This window comes from Cavia porcellus, unplaced genomic scaffold, assembly GCF_034190915.1.
Source record: "Cavia porcellus strain 051 isolate PalLab524CR breed Dunkin Hartley unplaced genomic scaffold, mCavPor4.1 scaffold_25, whole genome shotgun sequence".
Classification (NCBI taxonomy): domain Eukaryota; kingdom Metazoa; phylum Chordata; class Mammalia; order Rodentia; family Caviidae; genus Cavia; species Cavia porcellus.
In genome coordinates this window covers 51,496,098-51,510,695 of record NW_026947508.1, presented here as the reverse complement: position 1 = coordinate 51,510,695, position 14,598 = coordinate 51,496,098, and the positions used below count along the sequence as shown (strand labels likewise).

General features: G+C 43.8%; 1 protein-coding gene across 1 annotated transcript in view; it reads left to right on the top strand.

The window, feature by feature from the left end:
- Positions 1-14,598, top strand: part of Fyb2 (FYN binding protein 2) — a 101,623-nt gene that overhangs the window by 769 nt on the left and 86,256 nt on the right. The gene's annotated exons all lie outside the window — the stretch shown is intronic.

Sequence of the window (14,598 nt, the reverse complement as noted above, 5' to 3'; positions counted from 1 at the left end):
AGTGTCTGAGAAATTCCTCCTCTGGGGGAAAGTGCCAGGCCGAGCGGGTTGAATCCGGGTACTAGACAGGAAAGTGACTTACGTGTTGCCCTCTGTGAGGGACTGGAGCTTTGCAGGATTCTCTGTTGCCGTTTATTTGCAGAAGGACAGGTCGATGCTGTTTGCCCTTCTACTCTAGGAGAGGGAAATGGGTCAGCTTGTTATTTCTGCTCCGTGTCGCGCTGCTGGGAAGTAGCGTCGGGGGCTTGGCTTGTTGATAACCCCTGCTGAGTGCCACGCACAAGCCAGGCAGTGCGAGCGAGGGTGGCAGCGGGTAGGATATCAGGCAATTTGGAGAAGAATGTGCAAAGAGTGTATCTGTTAGTAGTAACATTTTTACGAAGTACACATATGATTGCATCACTTTCACTGCTCAGGGAGGGGTAAAAATGATAGAAATATCAATATTGGTTTCTCACCAGGAAGATTTTGGTTTATTTTTTAGAAAATACACTTTTTTAGACACCTGCTCTAAAATCTGTGTGGACAGATTCCATTCTAGGTACTGCAAGTGCAAGAAGAAATCAGTCAGAAATATTAGTTTTTATATATTCTAGGAGAAAAGAAATGAAATCATAGATCAGATAGCAGTAAGTGCCATGTGGATGCACAAAGCACAGAAAGTTTTAAAGGTTCGGGGGCAGCGAGCAGAGGGTGCTGTTTGAGTGGCATAGTCCCAAGGAGGGTATCACTACCAGGTGAAACTGGAGGTAGAAGAAAATAGCAGGTGTAAAGGCCCTGAGGCAGAAACGTGTCTGTATGCTCAGAGAACAGCAAAATGTGTAGAATGGCTGGCAAAGAGGAGGGGAGGGAGGGAAGGGTCAGGGTAGAGAAGTCCGATCACGTGTGCTCTAAAACCAACTGCAGAAACTCGATTTTTCTCTGAGTAAGACAGAAAACCACTCAAGTATTTTGAGCTGCTCAGTGGCACAATCAACTTATACTTGTAAGAATCATCTGGCTCTGGTTTTGAACCCAGATGGTAAGGAAGGTGAGAGCAGAAGCTGGTTGGCCAGGTAGGGGGGTGTTGCACAAATCCAAACAAGAAGGTATGCCTACCTTTGCAGTGATGGTGGCCGGAAGTGGTCAGATTCTAGGTAGTCCCTGACTCAGGATGGTCATCTGGTGATGCTTCAACTTCACAGTGGTAGAAAAGCAGGATGCATTCAGTGATCACTGCTCTTTGAATTTGGGTGTTTTTCTGGACTGGAGCTATGTGGTGCAGTCCTCACACGATGCCAGGGAGTGTAATGTCTCAGGCAGCTGTCCCAGGCAGCTGTGTGGTCAGGGGGTAAATGACCTTAGTCTGCTGTGTGCCATGTTGGTGCCCCATGAGTGTGGGGGGCTGAGTGTATAAAATGCATTTTGGTAGACAGTATTTCCAGTGTGACTTGGGTTTGTTGGCACAGAACACATTGTATGTTGAGGAGCATCTATGTATTAAAGGTTGTGGCAATAGGATTTGCTGATAGATTGGATTCCCCCTAAAAGCTGAGGAAGAAAATGGGGGATGGTTGGTGACCCAGATGGGAAGCCGAACATCTGGAAGACTGATGTCAACGTGTATAAAGATGACTTGATACATAGAAGGTGAGGGAGACCAGGAGTCAGATAGAAGGGCTGAGTAACAATGTGGCTGCTGCGGTTTAGAGGCCTCGGCTAGGCTGCAGGTAGAGGGAGGTAACACACCTACAGCAGGGTGCTGCTGGTTGCACAGGTGTTCCATCGTCATGGAGTCTGTGCAGACCTGTGATTGCTTCAGCCAGCACAGAATGGCCCCCGTGGCACTGTGGGCTTTGGAGGCCACCTGAGGAGAGCACTGAGCCCTGCAGCTCTGAGTCCCCAGGCCAGCTGTCTACATGCCACAGATTCAGGCCTCAGTTGGGCGCTGGTTCACAGTTCCAACCACACTTTTCCCTGGCCCTTTATGCTGAGAACTGGACTTTCTACGTCAGCTCATTGCTACGAATGTCTCGCCCAGCGCCTTGCAACAGAACTGTCACCCAGCTGAGCCTTGCCAGAATTCCTTGCCCCCATGATTGCCCTGGAAAACTAACACTCAGGCCTTATCAGTAAGTGATTAAGGAACCTGATGTAAATATTCAATTCAGTGCCTTCCCCATCCAACCTGAGAGCTGTTCTGTATTCTGTGTTTGACTTCTCCAAAAGCCACAGCTGAGCTTCGCCCCTCAGGGACAAAACTGATCTTGGGGTCACACTCTATGGTTTTGCCCATAATTGACTTCTTGGCTTTGTTTTTCACACCTATGAAACTGAGAATAACATACCCTTGAAGATAGTCAAAATAATGCCTTCTGTTGTTCAACATATTATACACAGGCACGTTACTAATAATGTGCTTCAGAAATACTAATTAAAATATTTGTAACAGTCCTGGAAAGAGCTGAAGTTTCATTTCTTATTCTTCACCATTATTTTTACTGTTACCATCTTCTCCACTTCACAGCACGCAGAATCGGGGTCTGAACTTGGGCACAAACCAGATGTTGAACTCTAGTCTCCATTCTTTTTTTCCACTAGTGGGGACTGAACCCAGGGTCTTCATCACTGGGTTATATTTCTAGCCCTTTAAAAAGGTTTTGAGACAAGACCTCACTAAGTTGCTAAATTGTCCAGGATAGGATAAAACTTGTGTTTCTCCTGCCTCAGCCTCCCAGAATGCTGGGATCACAGCTCTGCACCATCACACCTGGCTTCTTAAGCATTGGTGTAGTCCCTTTTATCATGATAGTGATTGATATATTATACAGAGGTTTTTAAAATGTTTCTAAAATTCAGGAGACTATAATTTGAGTCGTCTGTCATCCACTAGCTATGTGATCTGGAACAAGACACTTATCCATTCTATTTTTCTTACCTCTCTGTGTCTAATAATACCTATTTGTCAATTTTGTCCACAAGGATTATAGTGGGTAACATTATTGAATGTAACATAAAATAATAAAATCCTACACTAACATTTATGGGTTATCATATAATCAAAATTCTCCAATCTACAATTTGTAGCACAGCTGACATGACAATTTAAACTATTTTCCAAGCCCTGCCACCCTACCTTTGGTGAGCCAACCAGTTACTTATCTCGAAGATCAGCACGTGACCTTATGCAAAAAAAAGAAAGAAAGAAAGAAAGAAAGGAAATAAATAAAAGAAAAATTGGGAAATGTTTTCAACAACCTAAAGGCTTATATTACAGAAGCAGGAGCACTCAGCTTTAAACAGACAGGTGCAACCGTCCTCACCCTTTGAAGTTTTCATCCGAAAGTCAGCTGTGCCTTGGCTTTTCCAGCAGTGCTGTTTGGAGCATATGAGCAAGAGCTTTGCTGGGGGTGTGGGATGAACAGAGCACAGGGGTGGACCTCAGGGCCACTGCCTGTGTGCCCTTTGGGGCTAATTATTTTTCCTCTGTAGGACTCTGTTACTCGCTAATTAGCAAGACTCTAAATTAAAATATATTGCACCTAGCATCAAAAATATCCTGACAAGCTTAGCCTAACATGCTAATCACATTTGAGCCTCAGGAAGAATTTGATGTAGTGAGGCATCCCTCATCTGAAAATTGAGAATCAGAGATGCTCTAAAAATCAGAAACTTTTTGAGTGCTGGTAGGACAATCTAATTTGAAAAATTTCACAGTATTTAAGTTATTGGTAAAATTCCTTGTGAGCTACGGGTCTAAAATGTATATGAAACACAAGGGATTTGTGTTTAGACCTGGGTCTCATTCCAGAGACATCACAATATGCATATTCAAATATTCAAAAATCCAAGGAAGCCAGAAACTTGGAGCTATGAGCGCGAGCCTTTTGGTTAAAGGCTATTCAGCCTGCGTGCATCCTTCTGCCTTGTTCTGACTCAGTGTCACACAGAGAGGCCCCAAAGCTTGAATGGTGATTCTCAGCTGTGTGCTCCTAATTCCCCTTAATACCCAGCCATTTCTTATTTAGTGACTGTCCCAAGGAGGAAATGGGTGATATTTTAGTAGGACCCGTTCTGTGCCAGGTCAATTATATGCATGATTTCATTCAAACTTTACAAATACTCTGAGAAAGATATCCACACTTTACAGATGAGGAAGCAAAAGTTTCTTCATGATTTATCCAAGGTCTCCTGCTTGAGAGTCAGAGGTAAGGATTTGAACCAGAGGTTTGACTGGAAACTCTGAGGCATTTGGTGGCAATTATCATGCTACTTTTAAAGTTTGTTATTCAGAGAAACATAAACAAGCAGTGAGCTCTTAAGTTGTGAGCTTTTGTTTTCAATTCCACTTGGAGTAAAATTGTTTGTTTACCCAGGAATACAATAGCCATCACTAATCTTCTTAACTTCCCCATGAGCTAGGAATTCTCCTTTGAGATCTGGTATAAAATTGTTGAACATCAGGCTTCACAGTGGCAGTGGAAGACTAATCTGCCTGCCCTGGATGAAATTCTGAAGGCTTTCCTCAAGATCATGTAGACTGTTACTGCTTTTGCTACTTAACTGGGCAGAAGAATGATGTCAAAGAAGTGCATTTTGTGTGCATCTTTGAACCAGGTTGTGAGCTGCTCTGAGCTGTTATTATCCCAACTCTTCATGTGGGAAAACTGAGGTAAGGGGATTAAGGACTCTCCAATGGACAGAACTCACCTGGAACCCCTGGGACTCTGGCCCTGTTCCTGACCTGTGCCTCAGCATCCTTGGGGTGGACATGCCTCTTGTTCACCCCAGGCCGGCAGCTGGAAAGACAGGAAGTGGGTTCCTCCAGAGCAGTGTAGAACACAGGGTTTTATGGCAAATGTATCTAACTGGAGTTCTTGAAGTTGCATATTCTCTCCTGAGGGCCTTTTGAAGCTACAGTTCAACCTCTGCCTCTAGCTGGCAAAGCTAAAGGAGCCCTGTAACCTGCAGGATAAGGACAATATCTTCACCCACAGATCTTTTAAGGACTTATGTGGGAAGTTCTCAATGGGCTGTAATTGTAACTTGGACCACCTTTTATAGCAGCAGGGTGTTGAGAGGCTTGAAGGTTAATCTTGGTCTTTATGGGGAATGCATGCTGTCTTTTCTGAGAGTGAGACTTCAGGACAGTGAGACTGTTTCAGCTGTGCATTTTCCCTGGGGTTTTACATGAGCAACATGCTTTTGTTTTTCCAAGCAGAGACTTCAGTTTCATGGTGTTGGTGTGTTGAGATGCATCTTTCTTTTCAGCTGCATCTGTCCTTTTGGCAGCCTAGATTTTGGGGTGAGAAGAACTCTTCACATGTATCTTTTAAGCCTTAGCTCCAGGCCTGAGGGTAGCTCAGTAGTAGAGTGCTGAGTGAGACCATAGAATGGATTCCCAGCACCACACAAGCAAAAGAACTTCCTGCTCTGAGTTTGAATCCCAGTGCTACCACCTATTGGCCATGTGATCTCTGGCAACTTATTCAACCTCTCTGAGTCTTTCCTAGGAGTCTCTATCTAATAACAGTTCCTGTCCTGGAGCTGCTAAGACTCAGACCTAAAGAAAACAGAATGTAATCACTGCATACTGTTGACATGTACTAAGGGAAATTTAAAACCGCAGACTCAGATCCAATGCATGGGAGTGCTTGGTAAGTGTCAGCTTGTGTAACTGTTCTCAGAAGGATCAGCCCATGGGAAACAGAAACACAGACAGTCATATAAAATATGGGGGAAACAAAGCACAGGATATTAAGGATCATGGAAGGAGGAATGTATCCCACACAGGGAAGAATGATGTAGAGAGATTCATACACGACTGTAAACTCAAATCTAAAGGAGGGGGAGAGTGGAACAGAGTAGATGTGGCCCAAGCTGTGGACACTTCACAGTATTTAGGAGCAGGGCTAAAGTCAGACTCCAGTGATAGAGCCCTTACCTAGCAAGTCCAAGAGTCTAGGTGCAATCCCTAGCACTGCAAAACAAAACAAAACAAAAAAAGGAAAAGGAAAAGAAAAAAATGTAGTTAAAAATACAGATTCTGGGGCTAGACCGAATGAGTACAATCCCCTCTTAACTATGTGCAGTTGGAAAAATCTTCTGCATATTTATGCTTTGCTTACTTCATCTGCAAAATGGATATAGTAGTAGAACTCAGTTAAATGAGTTTTAGATATATAGCTCCTAGCACATCACCCAGAATATAGCTGGCATTCAAAATCAGTAGCTATCACAAAATGTTTTACTTGCTAAACTTTCTGAATGAACACATCATAGGATCTGTAGCCAGGAGTCTCAGAGGAGTATGTGGCAATGGAGTCTTTCACTCTGGAGGGATGAATGAGGACTGGGAAGGAAATGCATTACAGAAGAGCATGGCTGGAATCATGAATGAATGGGTTCCCATCCCGGCTGTGTACCCCTGCACAAGTGGAGAAACATTGCTGAGGTTAAGTTTCCTCATCAGTCAAATGGAATCCATAATACATCATCTGCCTTCTTTTTGAATGGTCATAACAATGGAATGAGATCATCCAGAGGTGTTTCATGAATATACAAATGAATATACAAATATACATGAATATATATGAATACATGAATACATGAATATACAAATATATACATGAATATACAAATGAATATACAAATATAGGAAAATATAATTAAGTAATTTATACATAAAATAAATACTTGGTATAGGAATGTGTGACATCTGAATTGCAACTGACTCTTGCTCTGTTACTTTAAATTTCTGGATAATTTTTCAAGTTGTCATTTAGCATAGATTTGACTAGCTGCTTATGGGTTCCTAAAGGTGTGTATCTAAATTACTAAACTATGTATGGCTGTGCAACACTGAAGACCATGATGAAATCTACAAGCTTGGCACTTCACCATACAACCTGAATCAAGGTTGGAGAAAGTCTTGAAGAGGGGAAACCAAACATAAAGTGGCTACCAGTCCAAAAGCCCCACAAGTCTTCTTTCAAATAAATGTAGGACATATAATTAAGTGAACTTTCCATCCAATGACCAGTTGAGCTTTTATCCAAAACAAATATAATACTGGAAAAGTAGAGTTTTTATTACGGTTGTTGGTGAGGTTTGGCCAATTAGTGTTAAATGTATTGTGAATGGTTGTGCAGATCTCGCCTTTAGGAAAACTATAGACAGCAAGACTGAACGTACTTTCCTCCTCCTTAGGCCTCTCATTATCCTGTCTCCTGTTTCATTGTCTCATCACCTAGCTAGTTCCCTTTACCATTCCCTTGAAGGAGGCTTCCTCAACCCCCTCTTCATATGATAAGCAAAGACGGTGAGTACTCACCAAATGTTCCCTTTGCTCCCTAACAATTCCCATCTACTATAACTGGAATGGGATCATATGACCAGTTCTGTCTGGGGTGGAGGTGAAACTCCAGGCACTTATGAGCAGGTGTGAGTCTCTGTGCTGTTACCACCCCTGCTCTGAACAGTGAGCCAGTGGGACCTCACTAGCTGGTGGCTCCCTGAGGGTGTGTGAGGAGCAGGCTCTGCCTCTGCCTCAGGTGGGACAGGTGGCATCTGTGGGTTGGAATGGGGGAGGAAGACCTTTGGTTAGGCCACTGGGATTTGGAGCTGCTCGATCTCAAAACCAAGTCTGTCTTGACCAATGTATACTTTGTTCTTGTGGAGAACGGTTATGACTTTCCAGCCGCTGCTGCAATAACTTAGCATAAACATAGTGGCTTAAAGCACCACCCATCACCAGTACAGCACAGGCGGGTGAAAGTTTGACATGCTCTGGGAACTATGGTTTCCTTGTCTTTTTAGCAGTGACCTTTTACTTGCATTCTCACTCTGACACCTCTTCCTCCAGCTTTCAAGTGAGCAGCTTAGATCTTTTCGGGGGTCTTGGCTTCATCCTTATGTCTTCACGGATGAGGAACTCTACCCTCTCTCTTAGGAGGACCCTTATAATTACACCGAGCCCACTTGGGTAACTGAGGATCACTCTCCATCTCGAGTCCTTTGCCAGGAAGCAACATTACAAAACAGGTGCATGGGTCTCCAGAGTTAGGACATCTGCTATTTTTGGGGCTAGGGAGAGAACTGTTTGCCTCACAGAGTTCAGCTGTCCTTGACCACTCTGCATAGAACAGGTATCACATTGTAAAAGAAATGATGTAATTATCTGTGAATTATACTCTAGAAATTCCACTTGGACAAAGCTGTATCTTATCCATTGTTCTCTCTCCGGGTAGGTTAAGTGATTAAATAACAAGAGTAATAAATACAATGACAGGCAATAATGGTTTTGGGACTCAGTCCTGTTGTTATAGAGGAAATAATATAACTCCAAGCCTGCTAGATGTCAGATATGCTGAGTCTGTGTTCCTCAAAACTGAAGAATAAATTCTAAGGGACAACAGCGGTTAAGAGTAGGAAAAATTATTGAGAGAGCTCTTGAGAGACCAGAGAGGACCCAAAAGTGGGTTGCCACAGAGCCCACTTCTCAAAGGAAATTCTATAGAGCAAAATTGGGAGGTGGATACAATGTGGGTCACAATAAGATCACAAGTAAACCACTTAAGTAATGTTGACCCAGTTGTAAGCAGGTCTATAGCAAGTATACCTGAAAAGAACAAGGACCTTTTCAGGAAAGGATGACTCAGGAAGTCCTGGTCACTGACTTGGATGACTGATGTCTAGCTAGACTTTATTGGGCCAGGTGTTGCCAATTACAGTCTGATTTTTCAGTGTTTTGCTCATCCCTCGGGCCTGGTCAGCCCACCTTTCTGTTGACAGGTGCACTTCCAACCACAGCTGTAATGTATTCTCATCACTGGCTCCCTCCATAGCCTCGTTCTGTCTAACTGCCTGTAACATTTCTTCCTAACTTGGCTGTCTATAATATCACATCCTTCCTGTAAATAATGGACTCTGCCCACAGTCTGACCAGGATAAGCAACATGGACGTTATTGTTCTGAAGTGAAGAGAATATGTCCTTGTGAGTTTACTCTGCAGACCACACAGCTACTAAGTAATGGATCCAGGAGTTGGCCCCAAGCCTGTCTGATCCCTGAGAGGTTTCATTTAACAGGCAAGATGGTAAGAACCCAAGAAATGAAACAAGTTAGGTCTTTCATGCCACAATTTAATGAAGGCATACAAAATAATAGGATTATAATGCAGCATGACAATTGTAATGTGAACAGTGAAATTATACTCCAAAGACCAGGGACACAGACAGGCAAAATGCTTTTACTTCACTTGGGTGAGTCAGAGTAAGTTTTCCGAGTGGGATAGTTCTGATTCAAGCTTCAAAGGATTAAGAAGCATTCACCATGTAACAAGGGGGAGCGAGGCAAGCCAGGCACAGGCAACAGCAGGTGCAAGGGACCTCCTAGGGGAGGGAACCATCTTCCAATGGCCACTCCCAGGGCATGGGGCAGAGGGACAGTAGCCGGACATAAATGTGCTTGTGCACCTGCTGACCCTGTGGCCCACACATGCCCTGGACAGAGTCCCCTGGGGAAGAGCCCTAGTGCAGCTGGAAAGGACACAGTATATCCCTGCCTCTCCCTGTCACCCTCCTCCAGTTGTGTAGGAGCCTACAGCATTTGCTTGGAGCTATACAAACGTGAGACACCTTTGCAGACCCCCAGTGATGCCTGCAGTCATCCTCTTCCCCTCTTTCTCTCCAGATGTCCTTGATCTTTAAGCACTTTACCACAGGTCCTTTGGAGCTGCCACAGGGATGGATACTTTGCTAGGGGAATCTGAGGCCCTTGCACTCTCCCCTTGCCAGGTAGATCCTAAGGGGCAGCTGCCTTCCTCCCCAGGTCATCCCTGTGGTCTGGGCTCACATCTCGGACTTTCACTCTATTTAGAGATTACAGCTTACATCTGAGTTATGTTTGATTCTGTTCAAATGTCTTCATTTGAATGTCTTTATTTGACAACCATGCAAATGTTATGGGGGAGATAGGACAAATAGGATTATTTGCCTTTTAAAGATTACCAAAACACAGTCTGTATTTCCTTAAATGGCCAGCCAGTGGTTCAGTTAACTTGTTCAGACCACGAGGTCTGTGAGAAACATTTCATTTCTGTGTGGTTACATAGGATTATGATTAATGGACCGCCATATGCATCTTCGTTTCATCAGTGTTGATTCCTCTGTGACCAGTGTCAGGGTAGACTCTAGATCTCTAATCTTTACCACAGACTCTCAATGTAAGGAAATCTCTTATTTTACAGCAGAACTGTGGAGACTCTGAAACTGAATTCCCCCAGGTTACAGAGTGACTTTGCAGATATTCACACCCACAATCGTGACTTTAGTATTCTCTCTATTTTCAATTTGGCTTCAATGTATCAAATGCTTCCATGGGTCTTGAGGACCTAATGTTCACACTCAGTAGAATCAAAAAGCAAATTGCCTCACTGATATTCCTGTCCTTTTCATCCCAAAGCACAGCAATTGCCTGTGGGTTTTTCTCTCTGCAGCCATCATCTGACATTAAAGTCCTGTTATTTCCTCTCATCCATTAACACAAAGAGAACTCACAGCTAAAGCATTAAAGCCTGCATTCCAGGCTGGAGAGCCTGTGCATTCTGACTTCTGATTATCCTGCTGCTTGCATCACGCTGGCCTGGAGCCAGCACCCACAGCACCAGGGCCATCTCCATTTGCAGTTCTTGTCAGTTTCCCGCTCTTGGGATCTCCTCCTCTGGTGCTCTTCAGATTTCCCCTGGGTGGAGAACTGAATGCTCAGTGTGTCATTCTCAACAGGCACTGTCTGCTGGCCTGGGCTCGAGGCCAGAGGCAGAGAGGGGAGCCAGGGAAGAGAACAGACATGAGATTGGTGTGAAGGAGTCAGCAAAACTGACAGATTCTTCCTGCGAGTGAATGTGGAAGAAGAGGGAGATGATATGGAAGTATGTCTGTTACTGGAAACTAGAAGGCCCCTATCAGAACTGACACACAGTCTCCCCATCTGAAATCATTAGGCTAATTAACTCCGTGCATATTTACTGAACAGGTACTTCTGCCACAATAACCATTTCCTGGCAGGTAGCACCAGTACAATGATCATGAGTGCATCGACATTGTTCTTCCCATTGCTCTGTCGTATCCCAGCCATCCTCGTACAGTATCAACACTGTGGGCCTCTGTGGGCCCGGAATCGGGCCAATGCTGACGCCCATAACAATGTCAGGATGTGAATCCCTGTATCCGCCTTTTACTCCTCAGGAAATGGGGATGGAACTGGAAGAGCTTTGTTGCAGTCACAGACCCAGAACTTACCAAGAGGTAGGAGAATTCCACCCCAAGACTTTTCAACCCCTGGGCCATCTTCTGAGCCCTGTTCTGCACTTAAAGTTGCCTTTAACCTAGAGAAAAGGGGCAAGTGTAAGATAGTAGCATTAATACAAACTGCACAGTTAAAGGAGGTCCGGGAGCCAGGATCACAGCACATCACCGCCCCCCTCTCCCTGCAGACCTCACGGGAAGAAGCCAGCCTGGGGGGTTGCCCCAGAGCTGGCACAAGCTAGACACATGTGTTCCAGATAATGAAGAGGAAGTGTGTGAGGAGACAGAGAGGCGCTCATTCCCGCAACACTCACAGTGTCTTCCCGGCTCTGGGCACTGGGTTGGGTAACTCAAGGGTAAAGAAAAGAAGACAGTGAATCCATTATAGTGGAGGGGTTAGAAGAGGTAAGACTGGAAACTGTGAGGAAAAATGATTATTTGGAGGAGAGGAGAGGAAATGATGCTCAGTTTGAACATCTCTCACCTGAAGTCTCAAACACTCTGAGATCTGAAATGATCCTAAATCTAAAACTTGAGAGTACCAACATGACAGCATTTTAGAGTGTGGATTAGGAATGCTCAATTGATAAAATCTACAAAAATATTGTAAAATCTGAAAGACTATGAAATTTGTCCTAAGCATTTGGAAAAGACATGCTCAGCACATGCTCTTGCTATGTTTTACAATTTCATGAAGCACTCTTATGTGTCTAGAACGCTGTCTGGCCCATGGCAGGCTCTCACCTAGTCATGGAATGAATACCTGATAAATGATCTCTGTCAACCTTTCAGAAGCCATGCACCTAAGAGGTCCAAGAGGAAAAGCACACTGGGTCACCACTGGGTCATCGCCATTTCTGTCTGTAGAGGGGCCACTGAGCCGCATAACCCCAAGGACACTGTTTACAGGTTGGCCTTGTGAAAAGACTCATGGTCACAGTAACCAGTGTCCCTGGGAATGTACAGCTTGGCAGTGGGTTCCTTTGGGTGTAGCAAGTTACTGTATGTTGGAGACAAAAAGAATTCTTTTCTTTAGCCTCTATCCGTGAGGGCCACAGAAGTTAAATCTCTGCTGTGGACTAGACTGTCCTTTTCCCACAAGGGAGGAACTGGGAAGTGGCCGCACACATGTGTTGGGTCAGGGAAGGGCCACAGCAGAGCCAGGGCCTGTGCTGGCCGCTGCCTTCCCACACCACACAATGCTCCTCTGGAGGCTGACAATCTCCCGAAAAGCCAAGGATGCTCCTTCCAAGGAAACAGCTGGGCTGCAGAAGAGGCTGTGGGCCCCGCACAGCTGGCGGACTCCCCGGGTAAAGGGAGCTGGTGCCAAGCTCTTTGTCACAGATTGGCCTGTGACTAATTGCTGCATAAACCTGCCTCACAAGTGGCTCTGGCTTGGCGAGGTCTTTGAGTAAAAAGGATCGCAAGGTTCAGTGAGTGGATTAGCAGCTTCCATGTTTAGAAAACACAAAGAACAGCAAAGATCAATTCCCAATTAGCTGGAGAAATTTTGTCCCAGATAAAGGACCTTTTAAAATACCATTGGGTTGCTTTTCTTGACTGATTGCAGTCAACAACTGACGCTGTGGTCAGGTGTTAGATCAAACTGGGGAATGAGGACAGGTCTAGGTCTCCCAGCTTAGGCAAGTGCTCCAGCTTTAGTCTCCTAATCTGTAAAATGGTGCTGATCATTCCTCCATCATCGCAGTATTAGAGAAAACAAAATAATGTCTAGAAAGAACCTCACCCAGTGTGGTACAGTGAAAGAGGATCTTGAGTTTTGGTATCAGACCTTGTCTTAGGCCATTTTCTGTGGCTATAGTAAAATACTCGAGACTGGATAATTTATAAAGAAAAGAACAGCATTTGTACATTTCTGAAGGCTGGGAAGTCCAAGAGCACAAACATGGCCTCAGTTTAGCATCCGATGAGAGCCACCAGGACAACGTGGTAAAGGGCATCATGTGACAAGGTGGAGGAGGAGCCAATGTGCTAGTTTACAGCTCATCTTATAAAGTCTCTGATTCTTCCACATGCCCCGACTTCATCTAATCCAGCTACCTCCCTAGCACCCTTCCTTTCAAAGCCATTCACCCAGGAATTTAGGGCTTAACTTTACAACACATGGATTTTTGAGAGACACAAAGAACTCTAGAAGTTGTCATTGTTAAATCTAAACATCTCTTAATAACAATGCAAACATTGACAACACTGGTGGTGATGTTAACTAGCTAGCCTTTCTGTAAGTTATGCTGTCAGGCAGCACACGTTCCTGCACTGCCTAAATTAACTGCTACAAGGTAAATTCTTCTGTTGCTGTGGTAATTGGGGCAGCAAAAAAAAATTCAGGCATCCTGCTTAAGTGAAAGGACAAGGATCCAAACAGTCTTATCTGACCTCAAAGCCTACAGCGCACATTTTAGCCCCTAACTTAAACTTCGGTTTCTCTCCAGAGCTCAGTTTCCTTATCAGTTAACTGCAGCCACCTCTCTAGGTTGGGGTTGAGAAATCCCAGGTGAGATGCCATTCGATCCAGCTATTCTACTCCTGGGCATATTCCCAGAAGAACTGAAAGCATCATACCACAGTGATATATGTGCACCCATGTTTATAGCAGCACAATTTGTAATAGCCAGATCTTGGAAACAACCTAAGTGTCCATCAACTGAAGAATGGATAAAAAAGTTGTGGTATTTTCATACAATGGAGTACTACTCAGCTATAAAGAATGGTCACGTTGAGATATTTACTAATAAATGGGCGCAACTTGAGACCATACTCATAAGCGAAATAAATCAAACTCACATGTATAAATATCATATAGTCTCCCTAGTGTAAGAAATAGTAAGAATACATAAGAGTGTGTGGTAATCATGATTCCCCATTACATTGTACATTTGTTAGTTGTAATGGGTTGTCCTAGTTTTTTGATTTTATTATCTGTGATGGTATGAACAGCTAATTTGAGGGAAACAAATCATTATAATAGCCAGTACTGATATAATATCATCTTATTCTGAAGTCCTACCATGTTCTTGATCTTCTGTTTCTATTGGCTCTATCATGTTGTACCTTATTGGACTGTATTACATGTGAAAGTATAAACAAATTTTCTATGGAAAATGAGATAATATAGTAGCCATTGTTTGTTTTCTGTTATTTGGTTCTGACTGCCCTGTAATACTCTCATTCTCTTGAATGTTTTTATACTATTATGCTATGTTTGATACTATTGTATATGAAGTTATATTCAACTATTTCAAAGAAAGACATTGTGGTAGTTACTGTTAATTACGGTTGTCTTCTGGTGAAA